General features: G+C 42.0%; 1 long non-coding RNA gene across 1 annotated transcript; it reads left to right on the forward strand.

Annotated features, from left to right (window-relative positions):
* The first annotated feature begins 3,227 nt into the window (after positions 1-3,227).
* Positions 3,228-7,482, forward strand: LOC137150846 (uncharacterized). The gene is made up of 3 exons (XR_010919094.1): positions 3,228-3,340; positions 3,858-3,902; positions 7,282-7,482. It is a non-coding gene; the product is annotated as an uncharacterized lncRNA (long non-coding RNA).
* Positions 7,483-24,334: the final 16,852 nt, after the last annotated feature.

Consider the following 24,334-nt stretch of genomic DNA (forward strand, 5'->3'; position numbering starts at 1 on the left):
TTTCCCCTGCCCACCCCTTTCCCCAAGGCGCTAGCCTTAACCTTACACCTCACATTGGGGCAATCCCTCCACAGCTGTCCCTGCTGCCCACAGGTCCAACATGCCTCTCCCCTCCCTGTTCCTCTCCCATGGGGGGGAGGGAGGGGTAAGAGGAGGGCCTCTTGGGCTCTTTCCTCGTTCCGTCCTTAGGGCAACGCTTCTGTTCCCCAGACCCATTCTCTTTTCCACTGTCCCCACCATCCACAGGTATAGCATTCACCTGGCCCCCTGGGCCTGGTGCTAGTTTCCTCTTCTCCCAGCTCTTATAGCCTCCATGGAGCACCTCCTGGAGCAGCTCATGTATATGGAGCTGCTGCCCCCTAGCTGGGCTATACTCCCTGCCAATACTCCTGTACTTCCCATTGTTTCTGCTGGGCCTTGAATACCTGCAGCAATAGGGCCTGCAGCTGCCCTGGCTGCTTGTCCACCCTTTTCCACTGGGGCTCTGATCCTGGAGTCCAGCCCTGGAAGATCTCGCTGCTCCCCACAAACAGCACCTCTGCCCAAGGCAACGCCATCATTTCTCAGTAATTGGGTTCCACCCCTGTGCCAGGCAATCATACTCTCAGTCCTTTCTCTTTCCCTTATATCAGGGGTGACTGGGTGTCTGCATTCCCCATCACCTTCTAATGGGGCCCTGCTCACCCCCACAGCACCTCCTGCTGGCCATCCCAGGGAATCACTCTGATGGCCACTGTACCCTCTCCAGTGGTGCATTGCCTGTCCTTTCTCTGCTCCTGGACCCATGTCTCCCTATAGTCCCAGCTTCCACTTTGCAGCACAGCCCTGCAGCTGTGTCTCAGTCTCTGCTCCTCCTCAGGGGGTGGGCGGGAAAATTCAATAGCCCTTAGCCACTTATATCAGTGGCCATGGCAGTCCAGAGTCAGGCTCTTACTTCAGTGCCCAGCTGCTCCCTGTCTGGAGTCTGCACTGCTGTCTCTGCCTGGTTCTTACTCTAAGGCACAACAGCTACCCCTCCCCTGGAGCCAGCCACTACTTTATCCAGGGTACTGACCCACCCGCTCCCTCTGAGCTCCTCAGGGTGACTGCCCTCTCCTACTGGCTGGCAGCCCTTCTTATATGGACCTGCCTGGCCCCAATTGGCTGCTTCCCCCTTGGCCCTTCTGATTGGCTGCTACCCCCACAGCCTCTCCAAGGCTCTATTAACCCCTTCTCTGGGTGGGCTACCTGCCCCAACACAGAGGTTTATGACTATAAAAGCAGAATTGTCTTTTCATAACAACACTTCAGATGTACAAATTCTTCTTTGTCCTAGTCATATGACCCCATTTTACATCCCCTTCTGTTTCTGCATCCCTCAGCAGACATGCTTGTGAAATGAAGTAAGCAAGAAAAAGGGGTGTTGGTCCATGGAAAATAACACCCTAGTTCCAAGTAACTCTGCCATATTTATACAGAGGCAACACGCTGAACAATGATTCAGGACAGAAAACATCATGTCTCATCCCCACCACAGTTACAGTAAGTTAATTTCTGAAGTCCTTACTCAGGAAAAACTCCCTCTGAATTTAGTGGCAAAACTGTTTCAGGCTCAGTAGGATTATGTGATTGGCTGATACAGGGCTAGATTGTACCCTTGCTTTAAAGGTACACTCAGGGGAAAGAGGTCTCCCACATCTATGTATGTAAAACCTACTTAGATCTTGCATCTGAATCTGGTCTTCCAGCACTCCTGGTGATTCTTTCTTCCCTTAATCCCCAATGAAAATGGGTAGTGAGGGAGCAGGCAGCAACTGAGAGTGGCAAGAGCTATAAGAACTGCTGTGCTAGTTCTCCCCATGACAGCCAGTGATGCTGGGCTGGTGCAAGGGAAGGAAGTAAGAGGTGTTGGAACTTTCTTCTTCCCTGGCATAGGAGGGGAAGCCGGAAAATATTTGACTGTCAGAATCCCACTTCCTTCCCAGGACTCCTATGTGATGTAGCTCCGGGCTGCCCCTTACTTACCCACTGTCGCAAGCTACCATAAACTGTGAGGTTGCTTAACACTTAACGTTCTTGAGCATTTACTGGACGAGACCCCAAATGTCTGTCCCCAAATCAGAAGTCATCTCCTACTCTCATTTTTTTGCTAGTGACTTTGAGGTGGATGGCAGGCATTTGAATGCCTGGAGTTGTAGAAGAGCTTGTGTAATCCATGGAGGTTTTTTTAAACTACATTCTTTTTGGTCATGGAGCTAGAGGTGCTGCGGTACTGCAGTAGCCAGGTCTGCTGCCACTAGATAAGAAAGAAGTGGATCAAATTAGCATTTTTGCATGTGCAAATTAGATGTCCTAGGTGGGTTTTTTTCTGCTTGCCCTTGGTTTTAAAAGACTCTTTCCTGAAATACTTGGCAGGTGGTTAAAAAGGATTTTTTCTGTCTGTAAATAAATAGCAGGAAATGTAACACAATGCAGTGATTTATTATTCAATGATATACCGGGTTCTACCTTGTTTACAAAAATAGAGATAAAAGCATCTACATTCCAGTCATTTTTCTCTGAAGATTTGTTGCAGATGTCATTACTCTTCTACTTCAGTGGGCTCTCTCTCGCTCTCCTGTGCAGTGTGAGGTGCTGCCAGCCTTATTCCCTCCCTCCTTCTTTCACACACTCCCACGCATGTGCACACCTCTCCCCCTCATTCAGGCAATGCATGAACACCTGCCTTTCATTTTAATGGCAAGAACAATGGAGGCAAGCATGTAAGAAAAGGAGAGAAGCTGAGCTTTCTGGTGTCAGAGAGCTTGTGTGAATGAATATGCCTGCCTAAATGTAACCAAATGGAATACTGGTCTATCAGTAGAAACAGTGGTGTACTTTTACAAAATAGGTACATCTCCTTGCAATGTGTTTAAGTTTTTGGCTATCCTTTTATATTTATTACCTGCTATTCATGGCTTATAGCATAATTTACACTGAACATGAGTATGTACATGCTGAGACATATGCCCCATAGTCTTAACAAAGGTAAAATGTGTGTTGCAGCCTATGGGTGCTTTGTCTGCATAATGGCTGTAGGATTGTACCCTGTCACAGGGTGACTGGTCCCTTTAAGAGGAAATGGGGTCCAGTATGCCTGGATTGATTAGCTGCTGCCCATTTGGACTTAAGGGAAGGCACCTGGGCCTTATAAATAGGGAAATGGCAGCAGCTGTGTGTTGGCTGATCTCTGCAGACAGTAAGGAGATTTCTGTAGTGTTCTGGGTCAGTGGTAGGGTGAGAGGGAAACAGTAGTATGAAGGCTATGATATAGGAAAGAGGTGCTGAGAAAGCATGAAGACAGATCATCTAGAAGGAGGGAGTATGTCTAGCTTGGAACTGGAGTGGATGAGTGTTTGAACTCCCTAGGGCAGACAGACCCTCAAAGAGGAGGATCTGGGCCCAGATGAAACTGGGATGAAGACTTTGTAGGGAGGAGTTCTGTTTTGAATGATTTTGTACAAGGCTCAATAAATTGGACCCCAGAAGAGAACTGTTTTGAATATCTGGATTGTGTGGACTTAAAGGGGCCATGAGTGAAGAAGGGGTAACTGAGGCAGGTCTCAGTAAAGCCATGCTGGCCAGAAAGGGTGCTCCTGAGCTGATCTACCCTCTGGTAGTATGATACAGTGAGGGGTTTCTTCCAATGGACTCTTGAGAAGCTAGGGTGTAATACCAATCCTGCGTATCCATGCAATACAATAGCCAGTTTCACTTTCTTCGTTGCCTTAAGATCCTTTAATGAAAGGCACTAAACAAGTGCAATGCATTATTATTACTATTACAATATTGTTTTTCAGACTCCTCTTCATGTATTTTTCCTGTACTTTTATCTCTAGGTGCTGAGTCTATATGTACATCTATGAAAGTGTGGGTATTTTAAGGTAACTACATGATTATATTATTCCCTTCTTCTTCTTTGTCCTCTTCATACTGCTGTAGCCACTGCTAACCTGAGTCCTGGCATTCTCTTCTTTCTTTTCCTTCTGACCCTGGAGAAGGCTAGACATGGAGATAATAGGTTTTTGTATATGCAAGTCCAAGACCTATACTATCAAAGAAATGCCAGATTCTTTTTCAGATATATAGCTATAGGAGAAGGAAATCTACACTAGAGTTTTGGAAGAATTGGAACAGAGGCACGGATTGAAAAAAGATTGCAATTAACTGAAAATATTCCATAATAAGTGATTTCACATGTATTGTTGCATGTGTATTTTAGCAGAGAAGGAGTCATTTACATAGAAAGAAATTTGGCTGCTTCCTCTGTGTGCAAAAATAAGAAAATACCCTGGTCTATATGGCAGCCAATTCCTGAAAGGAGGAAATCCACTTGCTTATAGAAAACAAAGTGGGCTTTAAAATGGGGCCATCTTCTCAGCTTTCTCTTAGTCTTACTGAGACATTTCCTATTACAGTCCCTGGCTAACATATGATTAGGTTAAGATAAGTTACTGTGTAACAAAACAAAGGCAACCATTCCCTTTGTCATAATTTCAGGCATCATATTTAACTGATTAAACATGCTTCAAGGGTAAATCAATCCCTGCTGCAACTCCATTGATTTCAGTGTAAACAGAATTGCAAGTTGGCTACAAAGTTTAAAATATGGTCGTCTTCCAACATAGCTTGATCATTCTGAACACAGATTCCTACTTTGAAAAAGGAAGGTTTGGCATTTGTAACTTGATACTTCTAGTTCTATGGTAACTGTAGCTACAAATTAACAAGGGATGTGCAGCTTTCAGATCTGTTTTAGACTTTATTAATAAGATAGAGATAATGAACTCTGCCAGATTAGCACTGACTGTCTGGAGCTTTTTTGTGCTTTAACATTCAGTGATTTTCATCAAAATACTTTAAAAAAAAAAAAAAAAAAAAAAAAAAAAAAAAAATCATATTCAGGTATGACAACTGAAGCCATGATCTTCCATGGCAAATATGTATCCTTTAAAGATAGGACAGCTTGTTCTTTATTTGACTTGATCACTCTTACAGGCACATAGGTTATGCTCAATTCTTATTACAAAAATTTAGGACCTAATCTCTTGAAGTGCTCAGGATATCTGGGAAGTTCTTTATTTATGTAGGGGCCTTTGTTATGGACTCAAATCAGCATACCTCACAAACACTGATGAATTAATCCTCCTGATATGCCATAAAGGCCAGGAAGTGTTGTTTCTACTTTACAGGTGGGGGCTGAGGCTGGGAAACTAAGGGACTTGCTCAAGGTTATACAATGAGCCTGTGGCAGGGTTGAGAACTGAACACATCTCTCTTGGCTGCCAGTGCCTTAACCGTAAAACTATCTTTTCTCACATAGGATTAAGCACCTAACCTATGAGTCTCGCAGTTATAAAGCTTACATTCACTGATACAGTGGTCTTTATTTAACACTGAGGTACCTCAGGAATCTTGGTAGTTCATTATGCTGAGAACAGGAAGCAACTGTTACCTCTGATACTTGGATGGGGAGATACAAGTAATAACTTGTGAGTGATGTTAACTTCAGGGGGAGTGATTTCAAAAAGTAGGGGGATAGGATTCAAAGTTGTGGCACTATCCCTGCTTCTGCCTCCCTGCTGAGGCTGCAGCTATGTCTGGGAGAGGGGTGGGAGGACTGGGACTGCCCTGTAGGGTTGGTTGGGTTGGGGTATGTTTCACTGGTGGCTGGGCTCTGCATACAGCTCCAGCCCAGGCTGCTGCTGCTGCTTCCTGTCCAGACAGCTGGGAGATGGGGCATGGCACTGATGATGCAGTATTAGAAGCCCTGGGCCAGCTGGCTGGCTAGCCTTGCAGTGGTTCCTGTAAGCCTAGGGAGATACTGCAGCACTGGCTAGCAAGGCTCTGAAAAGTCGGGGAGGGGGAGGGGGGAAGAGAAGCAACTGCTCCTCTCCCCGTCCCATAGCAAATGATGTCCCTGGTTGACTTTTGTGATGGATCTGCAAAGCCGGGAACTACAACTCCCATAAGACCCCTCCCCCCAGACTTCCTCTTCCTCTGTCTGGGTAAGGGGAAGGGTCCTGAACTAGGAATTATCCAGGCTCTCTCTGGGGGTGTGGTAGCCATATGGAAGCCAGGAGCAGCAGTGAAGCTATAACAGCAGCCACGTGGCAAGTAGGGAGCTGGAGAGAAGTTGGCCGAAGGAACAGATGCAGAGTTCCATATGGAACAGTCTGTGATAGCTGGGAGCAGGAATGTGTGGGGCATATGGGGGAGCAGCAGCAGCTGGCCAGTGAACCAGAGCAGAGGGGCCCCAATGAGAGACACTAACTGAGCCTGGTATGGCAACCTGCCAGTTATTGTTTGCTTGAATAGACACTGGACTGTAGAGGGCACCACAGGCACTAAGGGTATGTCTACACTGCCGGCTCCATGGAGATCAATTGATCCGGGAAGTGCTCTCTGGTCGACGCCATTAATCCACCTCCCCAAAAGCAGAAAGGCTGTGTCGACCGGAGGGCATCTCTGGTCAACACAGCACAGTGAAGGTGCCGCAATACAACAATGTAAGTAAGCCGATGGGAGATACGCAAGCTATTTTATGTAGCTTGCGTACCTCCCTTCGACCGCCGGCAGCAGCGTAGACCAAGCCTAAACCTAAAGAGCCCTGACTTTGAATTCAACTGCCGTAGGGGCCTAAACAAGAGCAGCTACTGATCACTTTGAACTGTAATTGTCTAAGGGCAAGTCTACACTACAAAATGAAGTTTACCTAAGTTACGTCAATGTACAGCCGCTGCAGTAATTAAATTGCTTTTGCATGTCCACATTACACTCCTTGTGCTGGCAGTGTGCGTCCTCACAAACAGTGCTTGCACTGATACAGAAAGCAGTGCACCATGGGTAGCTACCCCACTGTGCAACTTGCCACCGTCTAGCACAGAGTGTTTTGGGAAGGGTTTGCAATGCCTCATGGGGGCAAATGAGGTGATCAGGAACATGATTTCAATATCTCATAATGCAGTTTTCTCCATCCCATAATTGTATCTGCATCCCATAATGATTTACTTTTCAAAAGCCCCACAAACCCACACGTCCACCATTTGCATTGTTGTGATGAGCTTTGCAAGCACAGAGTGCCTGATCCTGCAGTATTTGCGGAGCCACCAGAGGAGCCCCAGGGACATGATGATTCCTTGGCTAGCTTGCTGTGGGATATAGAAAGAAACAATTCAAGGCTGTTGCTGGCGTTTATGGAGCAGCTGCTGATGGTGAGCCCCAGAAACAAGCACTGACTGATGAGATCACATTGTTATGTAGGTACGGGATGACAAGCAGTGGCTGCAGAACTTTTGGATGTGCAAAGCCACATTCCTGGAGATGTGTGTGGAGCTCACCCCAGCCCTCCAGTGCAGCGACACCAAAATGAGAGCTGTGTGTGTAGTAATATAACATTGCAAATGCACCTATTGCTATTATCTGTGAATGAGGTCAGCCCCAGCCAGCATGTGTTGTGAACTAATAAAGATGAATTAAGTTTCCATAAATAGATTTTTATTCCAAACCCTGCAAACAGCCATATTTATAACTGACTGAAACTTTAAAAATACAGGAAAAAGAACCTTAGAAGGGGAGACGACAGTCACTTGCATTTCACAAACACATACACCACCCCTGTCTCTCACAGGTCAGTGTAGGTGTGGCTTTGATTGCCTGTTCTCTCCACTGGGGTGGAGTGGTAGGGGTAGTGCCATGGCCCCAGACGCCCTATGGAATGTGGGAGGGAGATGTGTGTAGAGAGGTCCCAGAATGCAGTTCTCTATGAGCTGCACAAGCGACAAGCCCAGGTCTATTGAACCTCAAGGTCAAGAAGAGTCTCCAGCCATCTATGAAGCGCTAGCATCTCCTGCTGCATGCCTCTCTCCTTTTCCTCTGCTTTTCTCCTCTCTGCTCTATCCCTGTACATTCTGTCTGTGAGGGTCATCCTTCAAGCCCTGTGCTTGGTATCGGAAGCACCAGAGGCTTGCAGGATCTCTTGGAACATGTCATCCTGTGTCCTCTTCCTTCTCCTCATCTGGCGGAGCTGCTCCGCTGGTGTGAATGGAGATACCTTCAAGGCCACATTTCTAGCTGCAAAAGATACAATGCACAGAGGTATTATTGTGAGTGTATTGACAAGCTAAATGGAAACTTGGTATACTGAACTCACATTCTTTGATCCACAAAAGTTACAAGCACTACATAGTATATATTTTTAAACCAATCCCAGGATTTTTGGGGGACATGACTCAGGAAATTTTGGGTTGGCAATATTGATAACAAAACATAGTAATATTTTCATATTCAACTTTTACAATCTGATATTTTTATCATGTATATGGTTTAATACAACACAAAGATTACACGGCTATTTGTGTAGATCTGATTTGTTTCCTTTAAAATCAAAGGGAGTTTTGTCACTCATTTCAAAGGCAACAGAATTGGGCTAAAATCAGCTACTTATTCTGGTCTTAGTTACATCCCTTCAACCCCTGTTGTACAAATTGTTACTGCAGGTTAGTGTCTATTCAAGTGTAACTAAGGAATACACCCTTAATAGATATATTTTTCTCCTGTATATTTCATATTTTTTGTTTTGAGAGAAACAAAACATGTTTTAAAATCAAATTCTCATGGGATGGGAAAATTGTTTTTCACCCAGCTCTAATGGACAATAATAATTCATTTTTGTGGAGTTCTTTCACTAACAGAAAAACATCAGCATTTGCTTTATGAACTCTGGATTCACCAAAAGTCTATGTAAAAAATGTCAGGCTATTTCTGAATGTTAGGACTGCAAATAGCTTCAGAAATCATTCATGGACCTGACTTACAGACGTGATGAGTGATTGCAAATCTCATCAGCTATATTTGGAGTTGTGGGTGTTCAACACATCTGAAAAATTGAGCCCTAATGTTGTATTTCTTGTACCCCTATAATTTAAAGATCAAAATAGATTTTAAAATATTACTTGAGAGAACGTATTTATCTACACAGAGGAGAGTCCTCAATCAATGGGGAAGGTAGAAAATGTGTCCTCATACATGACAAGAGGTAAGGAGTTAAAATACTGCATGCTCTTGTAGTCCCAATGACTGATAAGAACATAAGAATGGCCTTCCTGGGTCAGACCAATGGTCCATGTAGCCCAGTATCCTGTCTTCTGACAGTAGTCAATGTCAGATGCTTCAGAGGGAGTGAACAGAACGGTAATCATTGAGTGATCCTTCCCCTGTTGCTCATTCCCAACATCCATTCCCCTGTCACCTATGTCCAAGACTAGGGACACTTCAGAGCATGGTTTTTCATCCCTGGCTAATAGCCATTGATGGACCTATCCTCCATGAACTCATCTAGTTCTCTATTGAACCCTGTTATAGTCTTGGCCTTCACAACATCCTCTGGCAAAGAGTTCCACAGGTTGACTGTGTGCTTTGTGAAGAAATGCTTCATTTTGTTAATGCTGCCTATTAATTTCATTTGGTGACCCCTAGTTCTTGTGTTATGAGAAGGAGTAAATAACACTTCCTTTTTTACTTTCTCCACACTGGTCATGATATTATAGACCTCTATCATACCCCCTCTTAGTCATCTCTTTTCCAAGCTGAAAAATCCCAGTTTTATTAATCTCTCCTCCTATGGATTTCCATACCCCTAATCATTTGCTCTTTTCCATACCTTTTCCAATTCCAATATATGTTTTTGAGATGTGGTAACCAGATCTGCATGAACTATTCAAGGTGTGGGCGTATCATGGATTTATAAAGAAGCGATACAATATTTTCTGTCTTATTATCTATCCCTTTCCTAATGATTCCCAACATTCTGTTAATATTTTTTTACTTCTGCTGCACATGGAGTGCATGTTTTCAGAGAACTAGCCACAATAACTCCAAGATTTCTTTCTTAAGTGGTAACAGCTAACTTTGACCCCATCATTTTATATGTATAATTGGGATTATCTTTCCAGTGTGCATTAGGTTGCATTTATCAACATTGAATTTCAACTGCCATTTCGTTTCCCAGTCACCCAGTTTTGTGAGATTTCTTTGTAACTCTTCACAGTCTTCTTTGGACTTAACTATCTTGAGTAGTTTTGTATCATATACAAATTTTGCCATCTCCCTGTTTACCCTTTTTTCCAGATCATTTGTGAATATTTTGAACAGTACTGGTGCCTATGGGACACTGCTATTTACCTCTCTCCATTCTGAAAACTGACCATTTATTCCCACTCTTTGTTTCTTATCTTTTAAGCAGTTACAGATCTAGGAAAGGACCCTTCCCTCTTATACCAGGACCATTTACTTTGCTTAAGAGCCTTTGGTGAGGGACCTTGTCAAAGGCTTTCTGAAAATGTAAGTACACTATATCCACTGGATCATCCTTGTCCACATGCTTGTTGACCTCCTCAAAGAATTCTAGTAGATTGGTGAGGCATGATTTCCCTTTACAAAATCCACGTTTACTCTTCCCCAAAAACCCATATTCATCGATGTGTCTGGTAATTCTGTTCTTTACTATAGGTTCAACCAATTTGCCTGGTACTGAAGTTAGGCTTACCAGCCTGTAATTGCTAGGATCGCCTCTGGGTCCTTTCTTAAAAATTGGCGTCACATTAGCTATCCTCCAGTCATCTGGTAGAGAAGCTGATTTAAATGATAAGTTACATACCACAGTTAATAGTTCTGCACTTTCACATTTGAGTTCCTTCAGAACTCTTGGGTGAATATCATCTGGTCCAGGTGACTTATTACTGTTTAATTTATCAGTTTGTTCCAAAACTTCTTTTAATGAATCTCAGTCTCGGACAGTTCCTCAGATTTGTGACCTAAAGAGAATGGCTCAGGTTTGGAAATCTCCCTCACATCCTCAGCTGTGAAGATGGATGCAAAGAATTTATTTAGTTTCTCCACAATGGCCTTGGAGAAGTAGTTTTTCCTGGACTATTTCAAACTAAACTTAAGAGAACTGAAAGCTACTAAAATAAAAAAGGAACCCAAAGGTTAAGTTTCCCCTGGTCTACCTAGCTATTGCCTTCATAAATCAAAACTAGACATCAGATAATTTGGCTGCACTTCTGTTGTTGTTTGTATGCAATGCAGTTATGGGGCCATGGCAAAACCAAACAAAATGATCATTGTTTCAGACAGACATAGTGCCTTTAGGCTTATCGCCTGCTACCTCCTCCAGCTCTCTGGTCAGAGAAGCAAAAGTGAGTGGAAATGCATAGTTTGACTGCAGCTGTATTTTCCTTCACCCACTCAGTAACTCAATTGTGATGATTGGGGTGCTATTTTATTATGGCAGTTTTTAGCAAAAGTCACACATGGTAGGTGGGGTCTTGGTGCAAAAAGGGTGAATGTCATAGAAATAAAGACTTTTTTTAAAAAGTCACAAACAGTAGGCATTGTTTTGAGCTTAAAAGGACCCTCAGGGTTTTTTTGTTTTTGTTTTGTTTTTCATTTTTAGTGCAAGTCATAAAGAAATAGGTCATAGCTACAGGGACTGTTACCCCTTTATAGATGTGTTATAAATTCTACATAATTGCTGCTTGGTGCTTAGATGCTAATATGAGAGTTGTTGTTGCTTGATTAGATAGACAGTCATTATACCAGTGTTTTCCTCTTTGTTAACCCAAGCTGAGTACAACTTTTCTTTAAAAGTCTCTATTTATGTTGGTGCACGGAAAAGGGGAAACTTCATGATGTTGCTATGAAGAATTAAAGCTCTTATCCCAGCCCTAATCCTACATTTACCTGCTGGGATTTTTGCATTCTCTGGTAGAGGCCAGTAGGACTCCAGAGACTTCATTGCATAATTGGAATATATGAATCCATGGGCTTCTCCTTTGTGTTGCCAGTGTTATTGTTCATTTGGTTCTCACAGAACCTGTGGATTTACTTTGGATCTAGTAAACTGTTGAACAAACGCCAAGGAGAGTCTTATCATCATGGCCACCGATTCACAAACAAATTCCAAAAATATCAACTGTGGATATTAAATAGGCTGGAAAATGATTGGATCCAGGCCTTTTCTTGCTCCCCCTCTTACTCTGGCAATGCTCACAAAAAACCTTATTTATAATCTCTTCTGCCTTCATTGCCTTCTCCTTGTTGACAGTCCAGTTCTCTTTGTAGAGGTTCTCTATCCAAAACAAATACAAAATCTGTATCAAAACCAAAAATGATTCTAACAATCCTTCAGGTTCACATCAGCCTCCTTTCAGCCATTCAGTAAAAGGGGGAGAGGGGAGTATAATGTTTTCATAGTGATGCACTCTCAAATGTTGTGTGATATATTGGAGAGGGGGAGACGGAGGCATGGCTGTTGTGGGTTTTTGTTTTTTTTTAAAGTACAAAGGTAGAATAAAATCCTAGGACCAAATGCTATTCACTTACCCTGTTCTAAATAGACAGGTAATGCTACTGACCTCACCAGAGTTACTGTGGATTTTCAATTAGCATAAGGGAACAGATTTGGGCCTTTAATAATAAAGTGTGTTTATACCTGTAAGGAGTGTTTATTCCATTCCCTGTACCAGTACATTAGACCATATCATGTTTTCTGCTCACTAATATAAGTAAACAAGTGCAGAAAAGCATTTTCACTAGTCAAAACTTCGTTATTACTTGAGCCAAAAATGAACAAAACTGAAACTCTAAAAATGTTCCCAGCCCCTCACAAATACAATGAAGAGATAAACCTCATCTTAGTACTTAGAAGCTGTACAGTGCCTGTTAAAGTCTGGGTCATGTGAAGTGTTATGCCGTTGGGTCAGTTTAGATGTGAGATACTAATATCACCGTGTAATATGCAAACATACATTTCAAATTTCTCCATTGATTTGCATACTTCACATCGGTAATTTTATTTCCCCTCTAAATTTATTGTTCAGTAAAGATGTGAGATTCACACCCCTGGAGTCTGAATTATTCCACAAATAGACAAAAGCTCAGGTAGTGGGAGGTGCAAGCTTCCCCACCCTCCTGATCTGGGATGGAGTGTCCCTGTTTATTCAGGGATGCAACCGAGTGCCCATTAAATTTAGTGGAAAATCTCACATTGATTTCAGTGGGAGCTGGATCAGTTCTGAGCCACTCTACTAAGATTGCCATCAAAGGCTAGTTGTAGTTGTGGGGTCTGTGCTGTGAGTTGAAACAACTAAACTTATCACTTAGGTCACCAATTGCCATCAGATGCTAATACGTATGGGGCTGATTCTCCCCTGGGGCTGAGCTCCAGGTAAATTGTAACATATGAGGATTGGTCTGATTTACAGTGGTAGAGACTATGCATAGCGGAGTTCAGATCCAGCACTTCCACCCAGTCCTATGTCTAGCTCCTTCTCCCACCCCTGATGGGAAATGGGGGTGGGAAAGAAGCTGGAGCATGAGACAGCCATGTGGGCTTTTCCAGCTTATGTGCAAGGGGAACTCTCTGCTGGCTCCTTCATGCACCAACCCAGCCACTGTTTGGCACTTGAGTCTGAGTGGCACAAAGTGGGTATAGCAGAGTATTCAGCCCATTATCACTAGCTACTGATCCGGGTGGGACTGAAACCTATAACTTGGAGGTCAAATGCTCTGAACTCCATTACCAAATCTGGCTCTAATTAAAATGTCAATCAGGAACAGTTTGCAAAACGTGGTTGTCTTTACTATGTATTTGTATGTGGCAAACAGTAAATCTTCAATAGAAGTTTCTGTGTTCAAATGCAGTAGGCGAGATTGCTAAGAAAATGCCTGAGTAATAACAACACGGAGCCTAATTGTCACCTCCTCCCAAAAAATCTCCAAGCAAGGAAATAAGCTGCTGGAAATTCGGCAGAGCAAAGCTCATGGAGTTTCCTTTCCATTCCCCCTTCCGGGGGGGAAGGATTTAAAATTCACCCTTTGGGGAGGAGGCATAGCACAGAAACCCAACGTAGCCCCAAACTCTCTGGGGAAAGCCAGGCTGTATTCGGAAACCCACATTCATAGATTGTATTCAGCAGCTGCTCTCCAGCTCCGCCCCTTCTGGCCCATGTGGTGTCAGCCCCAAAGTAAGCCTGTGAATGGGCCGCTGCGAGGGAGAACCAAGTATCCTGGGGAGCGATTGCCTTCCCCTTTCTGCACTGCACTGTTTTCTTTTTCCTGATATGCTGTAAGCAGAGGGGAGCACCACTGGGTCTTTATTGCTTTCCTTTGAAGTATCCGTTTGGTGTTGGCTTGGTATCACAACAACTGATGTCGCAAACCAGAAGAGAGAGTACCACTTTCCAAAAGATAAATTCCTGGGCACCACAAACACATGGGCAACAAGTTGTGAACTGAAGCACTAATAAAGCAGAACAATGGCCAGGATTCTCAAATGCTAGTGCTAGAAGTCCTGGAGTCTGAGAGGTGAGTTTATAGCACTTGTAACGTACAGTGGCAGGTATGCCTGCCACAGCAGATTCCTAGAAGAAACTCCTTAGAATGCAGCTTACTTAGGAACTAAATCCACCTCACCTTCATTTAACTGGACTGATTGTTCTTAATGTAGGTGAAGTGCATGGAGGTGCCAAATTCAACCTCAAGGTGAGGCTCAGCACTGCAGGGCATCCCTAGCACAGCTGCACAGTCACTTTTACTGCGTATAGTCTGGAACAGTAGCTCTCGCCCTTCTTTGCCACTTATGGGAGACGTTAAGGACGCTGTAGCTGTGGCTTGTGCTGCTCCTCAACTGGCTCTCCTATGTGGTGCTAATGTAATCACTCTCTCTACACCACAGAGGCCCCGCTGCTATTGACTTCCTCCCATTCAGCCCCACTGTAGGGCATAAGTTGGCTTAGCATAAGCCCTTTGCAGCAGGGTAAGCTTCAGTCTTAATGAATTCATTTGTGCCTCTAGTTAGAGATGCTGCTGGGCTTGCACCAGATCTCCTTTTTAAAAATCCCACATAATATAAGCTTCATTGCTGGGCACACAACAAAGGGAAAGAGGATTTTAAAAAGAAAAATCATGCCAACATGTTACAGCAGTTTTAAATGCAGGCTACCTGCAAAACCAGCACTGACCGTATGCTAAAAGTATCATGTATTTCTTAACCCTGTGGGAATATTTTTCTTTTATGCATGAAATGGACTGTATTACAAACAGCTTGTTAAATGTGTGACAGGTTGGCTAGAAACTATGGTTCTTGTACGCTACAGGCCTTCACATTTGCTAATAAACTGACTACATATACAAACAGTCTGTCCCAGGGTTTAAGTTCCTATTACACTGGTTCATGTTTCAACATGCAGCCACTCTGTAGTTTGTGCTTTCAGCAGCACAAGTGAATGCATATGCATTACAATTCCAGACATCATTCCATACCAGATGTGGTGCCTTTATTTTTAGTATTGCAGGAGTGTCTGCTGACCCTTTCTCACCCCATGTCTAATGAAAGATTGACTACTCTGGGTTTTCTTATGGTAAATTATATATTAGAGGACAGTGGATTTAAAAATTAATTCAAGATTAATTTAAGGATGACTGCTCATGGAATTATTTGGCCAACAGATGAAAAATGAAAATTTCACTACAAAGAGAAAAAATTGTAGAAGTGTCAAATTTTAATCCAATTTCCTATAAAGAATTATCATGTCCCGAGACCCTTCTCCAAACCACAATTAATCATTCAGAGTGATACCCCCTTTCCACTTGCTATGCATGCTCCCACCCATCCCCAGCCAAAGCACCATTCCTGCTCTTCAGTCAAATAAATTAGCACTGTACCAAATGGCTCCAAATGCTTGAAAACACAATGGCTGAAACATACACTTAGGTGAAAGAAAAACCAGCCATTGCATGGACTTAACGAGGAGAGGGTGAGCAGAGAGAAAGTAGCAACCACTTCTAACCAGATTTACAGCCTTTACGAAGGGTTGTAACTCTTTTTAGTCAAATGAGAAATGAATCAAAAGCTAGAAAATGGATCTCTTTCATTTGAGGCTCTGTTAAATTTTAGTGGCAGTGTTAGATGTAATACAGATACTTCTGCTTCACTAAATCAAAAGGAAAATACAAAGTCAACTAAATTTTATCCTATACATTTACCTGGTGTGGTTTTTTTAAATATTAATTGAAATAGGAGGAAATACTCTGATGAAAACCAGACAAAGAAGATGAACTCTAGCAGATCATCTTAACAAATAAGGATACAAACATTGTAAATATGGAATACATAGTTCATTTAAACTAGCTGTAATATATGCTCTATAAACAAGACTGCATACAATAAAAACACACCGATTGTTAGGCTATCTTGGAATATTACTTGTTTCATTCCCTTTCAGTCTCTATCTTTTACTACTTCAAGTATTGTATTGTGTGTAGTTAGTCTTGTTCACTGACTTCAGCATGTATGGGGCGGTGGGAGGGAAGAGAGAGATAGAATGCACCATATTGTTTAACTAGCAGAATAACCTCCAAAAAGGTTTTTTCCCCCCACCTTTATTCTCATGTCCACAGTTTGTTTTATCAATTCCCAAAATTTAACGGTGACTATTTTTTTTCCAAAACAGTGAATGTGCCATACAGAGAATAAAACCTCATGCAAATGGAACTGGAAGCTGAAAAGAATTGAATAAAGCTGAATGTGCTTTCTATTATAGAATATAGAAAATTTAAAGGCTTTCTGCATACATAGAATTCGTTAAGGACAAATTATCTGGGCAACCATGGATGAAGGATAAAAATTGTGTCTAATCAAGGGGTGCTGTCTGCAGGGGCAGAGCAGCTAATCTGTAGAATCTCTCCCCTGTCCATTTTGTATCTCTCTCTGGCTTGTTATCTTATTAAAGAAGAAAACATTTTAAAAGGGACTCTTGCAGGCTGGTTGATTTCTTGCTGAATCAGACAGCCTGATACTGAATCAATTTCTACAGCTTCCACCTCAAGAAAGCTAGAAAATATGTGTAATTGAACATTCTCTTAATTTACAGGATTTGCTAGAGCAGAGTGAGAGCAAGAGAAGATAAAAGGCTGAGAAAGGAAATGAATGTACTTTATGCAGTACATAAGTTTGCATCATTGTTATATTATGTGCTAGAAGTGCCTGGTCATTTAAGATATGTATTTATGATGTTTACCAGAGAGTATATATAATGGATGCATCAGTACAATAACAATTATATAATCCAAATGGAATTTTACAATTTGGGATTTATTGAAATGCCTATTGCGATCCTCTACAGCATGCGGAAAGTGAACACTTAACAGGAACAGGCCTGCAGAAATCAGTTTCAGTGATCAGACCCTAATGAATCCTGAAATTTCTCTGGTGATAAAGTTACTAGCTTTCCAACCTGATGAAGATCTGAAGTAAGTGTCTTCATTTTACTGGCAAGACAAAAGTAATTTTGGTAACTGAATTGTAATTGAATTTTTGGTATTCTGTGACGAACTCTAAGTGCCATTAAATTCAATTACAGAAAAAGTCCCGTTTGAATTTTATAAATAAAGACTGTGATCCTAAATCTTCCCTAAGGCAGTGAAAGGTACAGGAGGGCTGTTGTCAGTAGCCTTTATCTACCTGTACTAGTGAGAAGAGCACTCCCCAAACGCCAGGAAAAGCAATTTTCTGTATGAAAATTGAACTCCCGGAATGATTTAAAGGGTAGGTCAAAACACAAAGTACCACATTGCAGTACAGGAATCTTGCAGTTTGGTTTTATTCCAAACGCATTTGGTGTCTGTGGTACATTTTTGAGTCTTTGTGAACCCAGAGATACTCATTTTGGAATGTGCTTACCTTAGCCAATTACTCTGGAAAGAAAAATTAATTAGTACATATCCAGTCTTCTCAAATTAACCGCATCTGAAACAATTTATTTGAAACGCATCATCATCAAATGAGGTGAGCTCAGGGCTAAGAGCCAGGAATGCCTGTGTTCTAATCCCATCACTGCCACTGACTCACTATGGGTATGTCTACCCTGCAGTTGGGAGCGTGCTTTCCTGCTCGGGTAGACGGACACACACTGACTCTGCTTGAGCTAGCACCCTAAAAACAACAGTGTAGCTGGGGGTGGCCCAGGCAGCAACTGAGCCTAGCCAGCTAAATATGTACTCAGGGAGTCCGGGTGGGTTTGTACTTCAGGTGGCTGACCCGAGACACTGCCAGTGCTGCCCTCAGCTACACAGATATTTTTATCACGCTAGTTTGAGCAGAGCCAGTGTGTGTCTCTTCCCAAGCTGAGAAGCACGTTCCCAGCTGCAGTGTAGATGTACCCCGTGTGAGCTTGGGAAAGTTTGTAATATGGGGATAATGATTACTGTCCTATTGACTAAATTGTTTAGTTTGCCTTTTTAGCTCACAGATTTTAAGGCCAGAAGGAACCATCATGAACATCTGCTCTGACCTTCTGCCCATTGCAGGCCACAGAACCTTGCCCACCCACTCCTGTAATAGACCCCTAACTTCTGGCTGAGTTCCTGAAGTCCTCAAATCATGATTTAAAGACTTAAAGTTATGGGACTCCACCACTTACTCAAGGTAAAACCTGCCAGTGACCCAGGCCCCATGTTGCAGAGGAAGGCGAACCCTCCCTTCCCCTCCCCCCCCCCGGGTCTCTGTCAATCTGACCCAGGGGAACATTCCTTTCTGACCTCAAATATGGCAGTCAGTTGGACCCTGAGCATTTTGGCAAGACCCAACAGCCAGACACCTGGGAAAGAATTCAGTAAGAATAGTAAGTCAGAGCCTTCCCCTTCTAGTGTCCCTCACCAGCTGTTGGGAATATTTGCTACCGGCAGTTGCAGATAGGCTACATGTCATAGTCGGCAATCCCATCATACAAATCTCCTTCATAAATTTATCAAGCTCAGTCTTGAAGCCAGTTAGGTTTTTTCCCCTACTGCTTCCCTTGGAAGGCTGTTCCACAACTTCACTCATCTGATGGTTAGAAACCTTCATCTAATTTCAAACCTAAGCATGATGGCCAGATTATATCCATTTGGTCTTGTGTCAACATTGGCACTTAACTTAAGTAAGTCCTCTCCCTCCCTAGTATTTATCCTTCTGATGTATTTATAAAGAACAATCATATTTCCTCTCATCCTTCTTTTTATTAGGCAAAAAAAGCAAGTTCTTTGAATGTCTTCTCTTAAAACAGGTTTTCTGTTCCTCTGATCATCCTAGTAGCCCTTGTCTGCACCTCTTCCAGTTTGAATTAATCTTTTTTTAAACCTTGAAGATCAGAATTGCACACAGTATTCCAGATGAGGTCTCACCAGCACCTTGTACAATCTTATTAAGACTTCCCTGTCTCTAGTGGAAATACCTCACCTGATGCATACTAGGATTGCATTAGCATTTTTCACAGCCGCATCACATTGGCGACTCGTAGTCCTCCTGTGATCAACCAATACACCCAGATCTTTCTCCTCTTCTGTCGCTTCCAATTGATACTTCCAATTTATACCAAAAATTCTTGTTGTTTGTCCCTAAGTGCATGACTGAGCACTTCCCTTTTCTATTAGTTCAGTTTTTAAGGTCATCCAGATCCTCTTATTCCAGTATTGGCAGTACCTCCCAACTTTGTGTCATCTGCACATGTTATTAGCACACACCCACTTTCTACTGCAAGGTCATTAAGGAAAATGTTAAATAAAATTGGTCCCTAGACTGATCCCTGAGGAATGCCACTAGTAAGCTCCCTCCAGTGCTATTTCAGAATGCAAGCTGCATGTGGAAGGAACAGTATCTCTTTTTATGTTATATGAGCAAGAATTGTTAAAGGGATACAAACTCTCAAATTTCAGTGATAAGCCAACCTCTGACTATTGGGTGGGAGTTAGGAGAAAACTTTACTTAGGGGCAGATTATTCCATAACTGACTACTGCAAGGGTTTTTCCTTTGAAGCAGCTGGTACTGGCCACTTTAAGATGCAGGATACTAGATTAGATGGATCACTGGTTTGATCTAGTGTGTCAATTCCTAGGTTCCTGTACACCGCCAAGCACATTGTTGGCAGTCCGTAACAATAACAACATTACTGAGAGGAATCTAACTAATTAGTTCACTTAAATAATCAAAATTTGGGGAGCTAATTTGGGAGTACTGCCACATGCCCAAAATGCCAAATTAAAGGATTTATAAGAATAATTTTAACTGCACTGGAAATACTTTCCCAGTTTTTCAGCATTGTACATGACTCATACTCTAATGTGATTTTTGTTGAGGGGAAACAGTGAGATCAATGATTGCATAGAGTAAAACTCAGTAAGGAAGGTGACATAATTAATGGAAGTGAGGTAGGAATGGGAGGATGGAAAAGAAAGTTTATGACTAAGGGACTGCAGGGTAGAAAGTGATGGATGACACTGAATTACATAAGAAGCCACCAGCAGCGAGGTAGGAGAAAGAGGGAAGCTTCATGCACTGATCCAAGAAGAATACAATGGATCTGATGCTTTCACAAGTAACAGCATGTCCTGGAACTAGACACACCAGCTATTGATTCATGAGGAGCCAAATCCCCAGAACTGCTAAGCACACACAACTCTCACTGACATGAATGGAAGTTTAGACGTTCTGAGTGTCCCAAAGATTTAGCCCTAGGTTAGCAGCAGCAGTTCTTGCTTAGCTCCAGTTTCAGTTTCCTAATATAGTCTGCTGATGGAGGAGATGGGACTCATTGGCTCTGCTGGAGCTGCTTTAGTCCTTAAGTTAGAATATTGTGATCCCAGATGGCTGAAGCAATGCCAGCTGGTAGCATTTCGATTAAGGATTCAATCTGATGAAACATAGCCAGACAGCTGGTATCAGATGCTGGAAAATTGTAAGTTTCAGTGCATTTTTTGTTGTTTTGTTGTTGACAGTATTTCAAGGAAACAAAGGCAAATTTTAATGTGTTAAAGAGTTAGTTAGAGGATGATCCCATTTATACTTGGAGGAAAAAGTCAGTGGAGCTACTCTGATTTACCCAGCTAAGGATCTAGCCCACAGTTTCTCAGGGCCTGTGTACACTACAGGACACACAATGGAATAAAGGGATCTTATTCCAATTTGTAGTTCAGATGGGACTTCAACCATGTTCCAAAGCCAAGTTACTATCCTGGAGATGTCAGGCCATTAGCTTTTTTACAAAACACTGTTATGGACACAACCACATTACAAACTGTTCTTGGGGGTCCCCTGACTTGGTGGTGGTTATAGTGTAGATGGGACCTACAGTAGCCAGGAACAGACTCTTACAGATTAAAACCAGCACTTTTTGAATTGCACTCGGAAATGAACCGGAAGCCATCTGAGCCCAGGTGTCATATACTTCCTGTAAGTAAGCCTGAGAAGTAAGCAGGTGGCTGCATTCTGTGATGGCTGAATTCCGAGTGGTCTTCTGGTCTAGTGCCAAGTAACGTATTTCAATGAAATAGAGTGGTGAGAAATGCATATGTAATGGAGACAATAACTAACCCATGTAACACATGATCATACTTTTCACTACCCCCATCCTTCTTTCCAACTTCCCTCCTATTGTTTGTTCCACTCACCTTACTTCAGATTAGACTAAGATCTTCAGGGAGGGACATGTGTCAGCCCTGTGGAGTCCTGGTCTTTAACTGGGCCTTTGGAGGCTACCTCAAAACAAACATAAAATGACTCAGCATAGTTTTGTTCACTTTAAGAAATGAAATATTTGTTTATTTTAGCATGATTAGAATCAGGAAGCTGTTTTGCTTCTTTCACCAATTGCCCTAATCATCATGAACCAAATGAGAATAGTTGTGGTATATCCAAATAATTCATTTATGGAAACAGCATATGCATATAGTTTAACATGTGAAGTATGTGCAAGGATCTAACACAGAAAACCTTCTATATAGAGAGGTGCTCCCCGATTAGATGCAATTAAAAGAGCATTTTTTTTTATTTTTTTTTTTTACCAGTGCTTGGAAATGGGCATGAGTCTACTTCCTGGAAAGATGACAGTAAAATACATCATTGACTAGCACTTCTAGCAAGTGCACATTTCCCAAAATATGAAATGAATGAGGTGAAAATGAAAGCGAAGAGCTTAACAGAAGTAGCAGAAATCAATATACATGTTCTGTATTGCTAATCGTCTCAGCAATGCAACATGCGTAGGACGCAGGAATGCTCACATTATCCTCAGTATTGGACAGCATTCATGGCACATTGGAAATGCATTACCAGAGAAAACAGCAGACTGCATGCAACAGCAGGAAATTCAGCTGGGGTAGATTTATGAGCAGTGAGGTCCAGAAACCTAGGGAGAAGCTTCTTAAAAGTGCAAAGTTGTGTTAGAAGATGCTTACCCCTCCCTCTTTCTCAGCATGGGCACCCTGGGCAGGTGTGAGGGTGTTCTGATGTTCTCTCCTTGATTTATTTCTTTGATAGAAAATAATTAAAGAGATGATCCTCAAGAGACCTTGGACATTCCATTAACTTTATAAATTGGGCCTATTGATAAGTCAGTGATTATTTTGAAATGAACTTGGGAAAAGAAATTAAAGAAAACTTGTAGGATGGGCTTGTTTAATGTGCAGAAATTTGAAAGTCTAGGTAATATTTCAAATGTATCCAAATACAGTATAAAGACCAGAGGTTAATTATACTGGCATGTTAGTAGGAACCACATTATTATAATTCTCTTGGAAAGCATTGTGGAGCATATGGAGTGAATGAAGGGCCTATGTGTGTAATAGGTTCTGTACGGGGATAAGGTGAAGGAGCAAGAGATCTCTTGTGTGTAAGAGGCACTAAATAAGGGGAAGAAAATTATTTAACTACTTGATGGAACTGACTTTTATACAGCAACAAATTCAAGGTGCCCTGTACATTAAGCAGTAACATACACTAAATTCACTGTTTGTCATGATTGATCCTCATTTCATGCCAAAGATTACTGTAGTAAATTCTACTGCAACTATTCTATAAAACATTTGCTTGAGTAAAGTTTACCATTTATAGACATGCAAAAGTGACACAATGAACTGGATATTTTGTGTAATGCAGAATTACTAGATATGTATTAAATTGCCTCTGTGCTGTTAGATTGCTCTTTCTAGATCCTCATGGCTCTGTTTGCTCTGCAAGTAGCTTTCACTGCTACTCCTCATATGCCATGGAACCATCCATGAGAATTCCCAAGGAGATCTGTGATTAGGGGATCTCTTGGGGAAGGCATGCTACCCTCAAGAGTGGCAGAGATCTGGAGGACTGTAGAGGTAAAGAGCCTCTGCGCAAATGCTTCTCACCTCCGGGGGTTTTCCTTCTGGTCTTGGCGGGCTTAACCTCCTGTCACTGTCATAAGGGGGAAATATGCGCCCTAATCCAGAAGGTATAAGTAGATGGAACCACTTAAATTGACACTTGATTAATTTCCACTCAGCATAGCCAGTGTCAAGCAGAATGAGGATCTTATTTTGAAAAGCTTTATACTATTCGTAAAATTTGAATGAATGTAGAGTTAATTAAAATAAAAGCAGCATTGTTCTGTGGGTGGGACACTGGACTAGCACAGAGGAGACATGACTTTTATCCCCAGCTCTATGCACTCAATGAGGAAGTGATCCTGTGGAAAAAATAGTATGTAATCATGTATGAAAGACTCTCTCATAATCCATATGCACAATGGAGTTGAATTAAGGTTGCATCAGCAGTCCTAATTCTGGAATTTCCTCATGTTTGAGTTTGCAACCTTAGTATTCTTAACATAATTTTTGTGTATATTATTTCAATAAGTAAATGAGATGTGGGGAGATGAATAAGGACAAAACCCTAGTCGAGCTTTTTAGTTCAGCGCTGCCAATTGCAAGCATTTATTATACATTTGGAATTATATTTTCAGCCAGGCCCCTTTTTTGTTTCAGCATTTCTTTGTGCCTCTAATGAATGGTGGTGGCTGATATTAGGACTTTTACTGATAATCACTTGATTTGTGGCCTGTTCACGTATAATCAAATCAGGACTTGAACCCAGCCCCTTAGAGGTCAAGAGCTATTACACTAACTCATTGCATCGCTTGTTGTAACCTGCTGAAAGCTGTCTGGGAAGTTTACCTGCAGCTAACTTTATCCCCCAAAATGAAGAAGAAGAAGAAAAAAGAAGCAATGAAAGTGACTTAAGAGGATGTACAAAGTAGGAAAGCTATTTTCAAAAGTTTATTTGAGCTGCTTTAAGGGCGTAAGCTATATGCTTTCTAGGATGCATAAAAAGGTCATTTTCTTTTCTTAAAACCAAAACCAAGGACACACTTCATGGCTAGCAATTCTTGTCTTGATATTTCTAGTCAGAAAATTGACCTCCTTCCTTCAGCAATGTGTTTGCTTTTAAAAGTGTGCTTTAAAATAATGGGC

The sequence above is a fragment of the Emydura macquarii genome, unplaced genomic scaffold (assembly GCF_026122565.2).
Source record: "Emydura macquarii macquarii isolate MOO-44397 ecotype Brisbane River unplaced genomic scaffold, CSIRO-AGI_Emac_v2 contig_1027, whole genome shotgun sequence".
Lineage (NCBI taxonomy): Eukaryota > Metazoa > Chordata > Testudines > Chelidae > Emydura > Emydura macquarii.